The 6,868-nt window shown below is 56.2% G+C and overlaps 1 pseudogene; it reads left to right on the plus strand.

Annotated features, from left to right (window-relative positions):
• The first annotated feature begins 1,336 nt into the window (after positions 1-1,336).
• LOC146829724 (U6 spliceosomal RNA) lies at positions 1,337-1,407 on the plus strand (annotated as a pseudogene).
• Positions 1,408-6,868: the final 5,461 nt, after the last annotated feature.

The raw sequence follows: 6,868 nt of genomic DNA on the forward strand, positions 1-6,868 counted from the left end.
CGCCCGGCTGCCTGGCTGTGCGGGCGGGGGGGGGCATTCCTGGTCCGTCCCCTGGCCTGCCGGGCTTGCTGGGGGTCGTGACGGTGGCGGCCGGTGTGCTGCCTGGATCCTGCGGGTCCTTTGCGGCTGGTGCGCTCCCAGGTACTTCCGGGTCGCGTGCACGTCTTCCTGAAGCTGGGCGTTTGGGAGGCGTGCCGCGTTTCCTCTGTGCCGTACCTTCCCGCTGTTGGGGTGGGGGCCTTGCTGCTGGTGGTGTCCGGCCCCTGCCCTGGGTGAGTCCCGCATTGCGGTGTTTTTTGTTCACGCTATGCTGTGGTGCTCTTTTCTTTCTTGCAGGTCCGTGGTGGGCGGCGGAGGCTCCTGGGGATGCCGGGGTTTGTACCCAGGAAGTCATGCATGCGATGTAAATGCGCTCTGCCGCTGAGCTCCTTCCCGACCGTCGCGCCCATGGATTACCTTTCCTTTGGGTGGGGGCCTTGCTGCTGGTGGTGTCCGGCCCTTGCCCTGGGTGAGTCCCGCATAGCGGTTTTATGGTTCTTCGCTGTGCGTTGGTGCTCTTTCTTTCTTTCAGGTCCGTGATGGATGGCGTGGGCTCTTGGGGATGCCGGGGTTTGAACCCGGGACCTCGTACTTGCGAAGCATGCGCTCTGCCACTGTGCTACATCCCGACTGGCGCGCCCATGGATTCCCTTTAGGCTGGCGCTGTCCTGGTTCTTTGATGTCGCTGTCGTCGCTAGACTGCTTGGGGGTGTTGGGGTGCGTGGCTCCTTGCTCCTCCTTCCTGCCCGTTTGCCCTGTGTCCGAGAGATTCTTCTGCTGCCGGAGTTTGTGCCTGCGGCAGTGTGACGCTCCTTCTGGCTGCTGCCTCTGCGTGTGCTGGTTGCCTCCTGGTTGTGGGTGCTGCCTTACCGCGTGGGCTGCCTCTTTTGTGGCTGGGGTCCCGGGTTGGAGCCTGACAGGGGCGGTTCGCCTGGTCTCCCTGCGCCTTGCGCACTTGTAGGTATCCTTGGGTGCCGTCCCTAGTGTTCTTGTGGGGCGCTCCGGTGCCTTTGCGTTGGGTTCCCGTTCTGTGACTGTGTGACTTGCGGTTCTCTGCTGCACTTCAAGTGTTTGCGTGGTGCGACGTAGAGTTGGTGTGCTCCTTCTCTTTTCCCCGTGTCCGCCCCTCTCTGTCCTGTCCCCGGTGTGTGTTGGGGTTCTGTTCCCTGGTGCTCTCGTGGGTTCTGTTGGTTGTGCACTAGGACTGCTGTGTGGCCCTTTCTTTCGGGGGATGTTGGCCGCTGGAAGCCTCTGTCTTTGGGCGCTTCCTGCTCATCCCGCGCTGCTGGTTGCTCTTTTCCACAGAGAAGATTAGCATGGCCCCTGCGCGAGGATGACACGCAGATTCGTGAAGCGTTCCATGTTTTAATGGTGGTGCCGGTCCTCCCGCTCCTGTTCCGTTTTTGGCGGGTTGCCCTTGGCCTGTTTGAGTGGCGGTGGCTCCTGGTGTTGCCGGGGTTTGTACCTAGGGCCTCCTGCTTGTGCTGCTTGCTCTCTGCGGCTGCTCTGCGTCCCCACTTCGGCCCTCGTGTGTGGTCTATGGGGCTGGGGTTCTTGCCTGGTTGGGCTGTTCCTCGTCCTTGGCTTCCTGTATGTTCCGGGTGGCTGGGATAGTGTGCTGGGGTGTGCGGTGATGCCGGTGTTTTGGTTCACCGTGTAGGCTGTCTTTATGGCTTTGTCTCTCTTGCGGGGGCCTGGTCGCCGGTTTGGCTCTCTGCCTCTGCGGCATCCTGCTCCCTGGCTGCTGGGCTGGCGCTAAGCGTCCGCTGTCGTTTGCAGCGGGTCTGTGCCGCCTTGTCCCCTTGCCACTTTTTCCTCCGGGGCTTCTGTGTTGCTCCACTGGGTGTCTGTGGGCTTTCTTGCTAGCTGCCGCTTTGCCTATGTGGGACGTGAACTCCCTGGGTTGTGTGTCTGGGGTCGTGGTCCTCTCTTGTCCGCTTGGGCTTGCCCTCTCTTGCTCTCTTGGTCATGCCGGGGTCTGCCTGTTTTTTGGCTTTCTGCGCAGTCCTGATGCTGGGTGTTGTTGGGACCCGTGCTGTGGTCTGGCCTGTAGTGGGCTGGGTTTCTAGGTTGGATTCCCTCCCCGGGGGTCCTTGCCTGTGTGGCTGGCTCTGTTCCTCTGCTGCCGTCCGGTTCAGCTGGTTGTGGGGCGTGTTTGGCTGTGCCGTGGGATATTTCTGCATCTCTTCGGGGTTGCTCGCTCTGTCTGCTGGGGTACGGTGTCCCCTTCCTTTCGGGGATCTGCCCTCCCTGGGGTTCGGTTTTGCCATATGCTGGGGGGCTTCTTTTGCTGTTGCTGCCTCCTTTTTGCATCTGTTTCTGGCATCTTCCGTGCTGGTTGCTATTTTTTTTTGGTTGCTCATGGCTCTGGCACTGATGTTTCCTGGTTTCTGGGGTTCCTTGGTGTGGCCTTGGGTTCCTCTGCTGCTGCGGCGCTCCTGCTCGTTTTCTGGGCTTGTTTTTGGCTTCATTCGGTAGGTCCTGGTCGCCCCTCCTATTGACTGTGGCGCTCCGAATCTCGCCTGGTCTCTGTGGTTCAGCTGGGTCGGAACAAGTTTTTTCCTGCTTGTGGCTCCCTGGGGGTGCCTGTGACGGTCGGCTTCTCCGACGGTTTGGGTTGGGTCCTGCTCTCCCTTTCCTTTTGCGTCCCCCCTGGGGTGTGTTTCCAGTGGCGGTTCGCGTTTTGGCTCTCTGGCGTTCGTGCCTGGTTTGTTTGGGGCCTGGCTCTCTTTCGCTGGTGCTGTGTCCTTGACTTGGCTCTGGTTTCCCCTCTTTTGGTATGCAGGGGTTTCCGGTTTCTGCTGGTTTTGGGCGTCTGGTGGTCGCCTTTTTTCGGATGGGTATCCTTGTCTGTGCTCTCTCGGTGGATCCTGGCGGGGTGCTCTCTTGGTTTCGTGTCGTGTTCTGGTGGGTCCTTCTGGGCCTGCTCATGCCGGCGCTTTGTTCCTGGGTTTGGTTCACCTCTTGTTGGGTGTCTGTGTCTCTGCCTGGTTCCTGGGGTGGGGTTGGGTGCTGTTGAGCTTCGGTTCCCCGTTGCTCCTGTCTGGCTGACCGCCCTCTTCTTTTTTCCTGGACTGAGGGTCCCTTGTCAGGCCCTGTGTGGGTCCGGGTTTTCGGGGCTTCTGGGTTGGCTCCTCCGGGGTTGCCTCCTATTGCTCCTGGTCTGCGGGCTTCCTTCTTGTTCTGAGTGTTCTCTGGCTGGGCCTCCTTGTCGTGCTCTTCCTCCTGACTCATGGGTGTCCGGGTTCTTCTGCTGCTTGGCCCTCTGCTTCTCTGCTTCCTCGGGTTTCCATTTTGGTGGTTTCCTGTGCTTGTTCTTTCGTCCGGCCTTCTGTTTGGTCCGGCGTTGGGTTGCTGGGGGTCTCGTTTGGCCTCCCTGCCTTTTCTTTGCCCTGGGCTCTACGTGGGCTTCTTCCGGGGTTGGTTGGGCCTGTCGGTCCTCCTGCCCTTGCGGGTTGCTGGGTTTCGGTTCTGGCTTCCTGGTTCCTTGTCCCTTGTTACCCTCATTTTTTGCTGTCTCTTGGCTCCTCTTCGGTGTTATGTGGGGTCGGACCTGGTGGTTTTCCGGTCTGGGTGCTATGCGCCCTAGGGCTTTTTGTTCTGTGGCTCTGGCCCTTGCTGTGTGCTTGGCCTGGGTGTTGGGTGCCTGTGCGGTCATCCTCCTTCTTGGCTGCTGTTTTTTTTTTCTGCCCTCTGTCTTGAGGTTCCGGTTCGGTTCTGGATTGCTTCTTCTGCTCCGCCTGTTCTGGGTTTTGGCCGCCCTGTTCGCTTGGCGGTTTTTCTTCCCTGTGGGGGCTTTGTCCTCCTGGGGTTTTTGGGTTTCTGTCTCCTTCCCGGTCCTTTTTGGTCTGGTTGGGGTCTGGTTCCTGTTCTGCTCACGGGCTCTTGCTGTGGTTCATCCCCGGCCCTGGCCTCCTCTGCGGGGTTCGTTGGCTTTCTTCTCTGTGCTTTCGTCTGGCCGGGTCGTTCGGTTTGGTGTGGTGGGCCGGTTTCTGGCCTGGGCCTTCCTCCTTTTTGTTGGTCTGGGTGCTTGGGGCTGCGCCTCGTTGCCTGGGCTGGCCTTCTTTCTTTGGCCTTCTCCGGGGGGGTCGGGATTTGCTCGGTGTCTGTTCGGCTGCCGGGTCCTGTGTGCCTTCCTGGTGGTTCTGGGCTGGACGGGCTTGTCCGTCCTTGGCCGTGTCGTTTGGCCTGGTTGTCCTGTCTCCTGTTTCTCTGGTTGGTGGCCTCATTTTTGTGGTCCTGGCCTTGTGTTGTTTTCTGGGTTGTCTCCGGTCCTGGTTTGGTGCTGGCCGGTTGCTTCCTGCGGTCTCCCCTTGCCTCCTTCTCGGTGCTCCCTTGGGTTGCTGCGTTGGTGTGGTTTCCTGGGTGTGCTTTCGGTTTTGGAAGGCCGGTTTTTCTGCTTTGGTATTCTCCAATCTGTTAATGAAGGGGACGAGGACATAAGGGACCTGGGGGTAATGCTCTATTACTTACCGGTAATCTTCATTACTCCGGGTCCCGTTGTCCTCGTCCCCTTCATACGCCCCTCCCTCCCTCCCGGGCGACCGGCCTTCCTGTCTGGGCTTGGTTGTACAGACGGGATGCTGGGTAAGTACTGCTTATGTACTCCCGGTGGGAGGGGCAGTATTAGGGTCCCAGCATGCCTTCTGCTCTTTTTTTCTGTCGGGAGATAGTAATCTCCAATCTGTTAATGAAGGGGACGAGGACAACGGGACCCGGAGTAATGAAGATTACCGGTAAGTAATAGAGCATTCTTATGGTCTCGGAGCATGGTCTATGGACGCGTCTCTCTCTTCCTAAGCGTTTCCACAAGGTTGCCACGCCCAGGTTTGACAAGTAACAGGAGAGGGCGTGAGTGCGGCTATGCCCAGGTTTGACATAAGTAACAAGAGAGGGCGGTCGCGCCCGGTGATATTAAGACCCAAGAGAGTAACAAGCGAGGGCAGCCACACCCAGGTATGACTTAAGTAACGAGAGGGCATGACCGTGGCCACACCCAGGTTTGACATAAGTAACAAGAGAGGGTGGCCACACCCAGGTTTGAGACAAGTAAAATGAGAGGTGGGCCACGCTCGGTTTTGATTAAAGTAATATGAGAGGGTGGTCACGCTTGTTTTTGATAAAAGTAACAAGAGAGGGAGGCCACACTCGAGTTTGATATAAAGTAACATGAGAGGGTGGCCACGCTCGGGTTTGACATACACAAGAGATGGCGGCCATGCCCGGGTTTGATATAGGTAACTAGAGAGGGCAGCCATGCCTGGGTTTGTCATAAGTAACAAAAGAGGGCAGCCACACCCGGTGATATAAGTAACAAGAGAGGGCACCCAGATATGACTTAACTAACGAGAGGGCATGAGGTCGGCCACGCCCAGGTGTGACATAATAACAGGAGAAGGCGTGAGAGCGGCCACGCCCGGGTTTGACATAAGTAACAAGAGTGTGTGTGAGGGTGGCCATGCCCGCGTTTGACATAAGTAACAAGAGTGTGTGTGAGGGTGGCCATGCCCGGGTTTGACATAAGTAACAAGAGTGTGTGTGAGGGTGGCCATGCCCGCGTTTGACATAAGTAACAAGAGTATGTGTGAAGGTGGCCATGCCCGGGTTTGACATAAATAGGAAGAGAGGGCGGGGACGCCTAGAGCATCAGTTCATATATTTCTTAAAGGCACACTGGCTGATGTCAGAGTAAGTCTCCTCCAGTGAAAGGCTTGATAACCAGCCCCAAAGTTATTTGAGCTGAGCTGTCAAATGTGTTCAGACCTGGAGGCTCCAGTCACTCCCTGGTCAACTGGGGATGCAGCTTCGGCAGTGTGACCCTGCACAGGTGGTTGTGCCAGATAAGTTCCCCCCGAAGTGTCTCTACTTCACAGAAGAGCTTTTGGGTGAGAAAGATGGGAATGTTGGTGAAATAGTATAGGAGATGGGGTAACGTCACCATCTTAGATAGGGCGATACGCCCCATAGTCGAGAGTGGGCGGGACCTTTGAAAGATGTTCTGTGCTCAAGAGCAGTCATCGTCCTAGCTAGTAGAGGTGCCCATATACAAGTCTTTGATCAGTGTGACATATATTGATGCATAAGTAACGGAAAGAGGTACCCAGCAAAACCTTGTTAATAGGGTCAGTGTAGAGCAATTTGATCTGCTGTAAGAAGCGCCTCTGTTATATGTTTCATACATGTCTTATTTTTCTATTTACTATTGTTCTCGTGCTTGCATGCACGAGCTCTTATTTTGTTATGGTTCAAACTCTTGGTTCTTGGCACGATCAGTGTGTTCTGTATTAGAACACCTGATCGGTCCCAAGAATCAAGTGTAGACAGTTGAGGGGAGCCAGCCGGAGCTTGAAGACCTGTAACCGGCGGTGCTTCCTTATTTCTTTATTTGGAATAAACTTATCTTCAAGATAATTCACCACGAGTCCTTATTCATGACTCAACAGCCTCCCAAAACCAAATTCAGGCAGCACAATGACGAGGTATTCCCACCCTGGGGTGTCAAAACGCCTTTTCCAGGTCGAGGACCAGGCAGGCAATGCAAACCCATGTGAATGGGGTTGTTGTCATGATTTTGCATACTTTTTTTTATATCTGGGGATGAAGCAGCTTTGACCCGTAGGGATCAGTTCGGGGAGCACTCTATGTATGCATAGGGGTGGGCGGAATTTGCGAAATTAACTTTCGCAAATTATCGCGAAAATGTTTAAAATTATCGCAAACAAGCGGAAATATCGCGAAGATGCGGAAGTTTTTTTCCGGCATGTTCGCGAGATTTTCTGCATGGTTGCGGGTCGCCAACTTACCCATGTGGTTGCTTGCGGGCGCGGCC

The sequence above is a fragment of the Triturus cristatus genome, chromosome 5_2 (genome assembly GCF_964204655.1).
Source record: "Triturus cristatus chromosome 5_2, aTriCri1.1, whole genome shotgun sequence".
Classification (NCBI taxonomy): domain Eukaryota; kingdom Metazoa; phylum Chordata; class Amphibia; order Caudata; family Salamandridae; genus Triturus; species Triturus cristatus.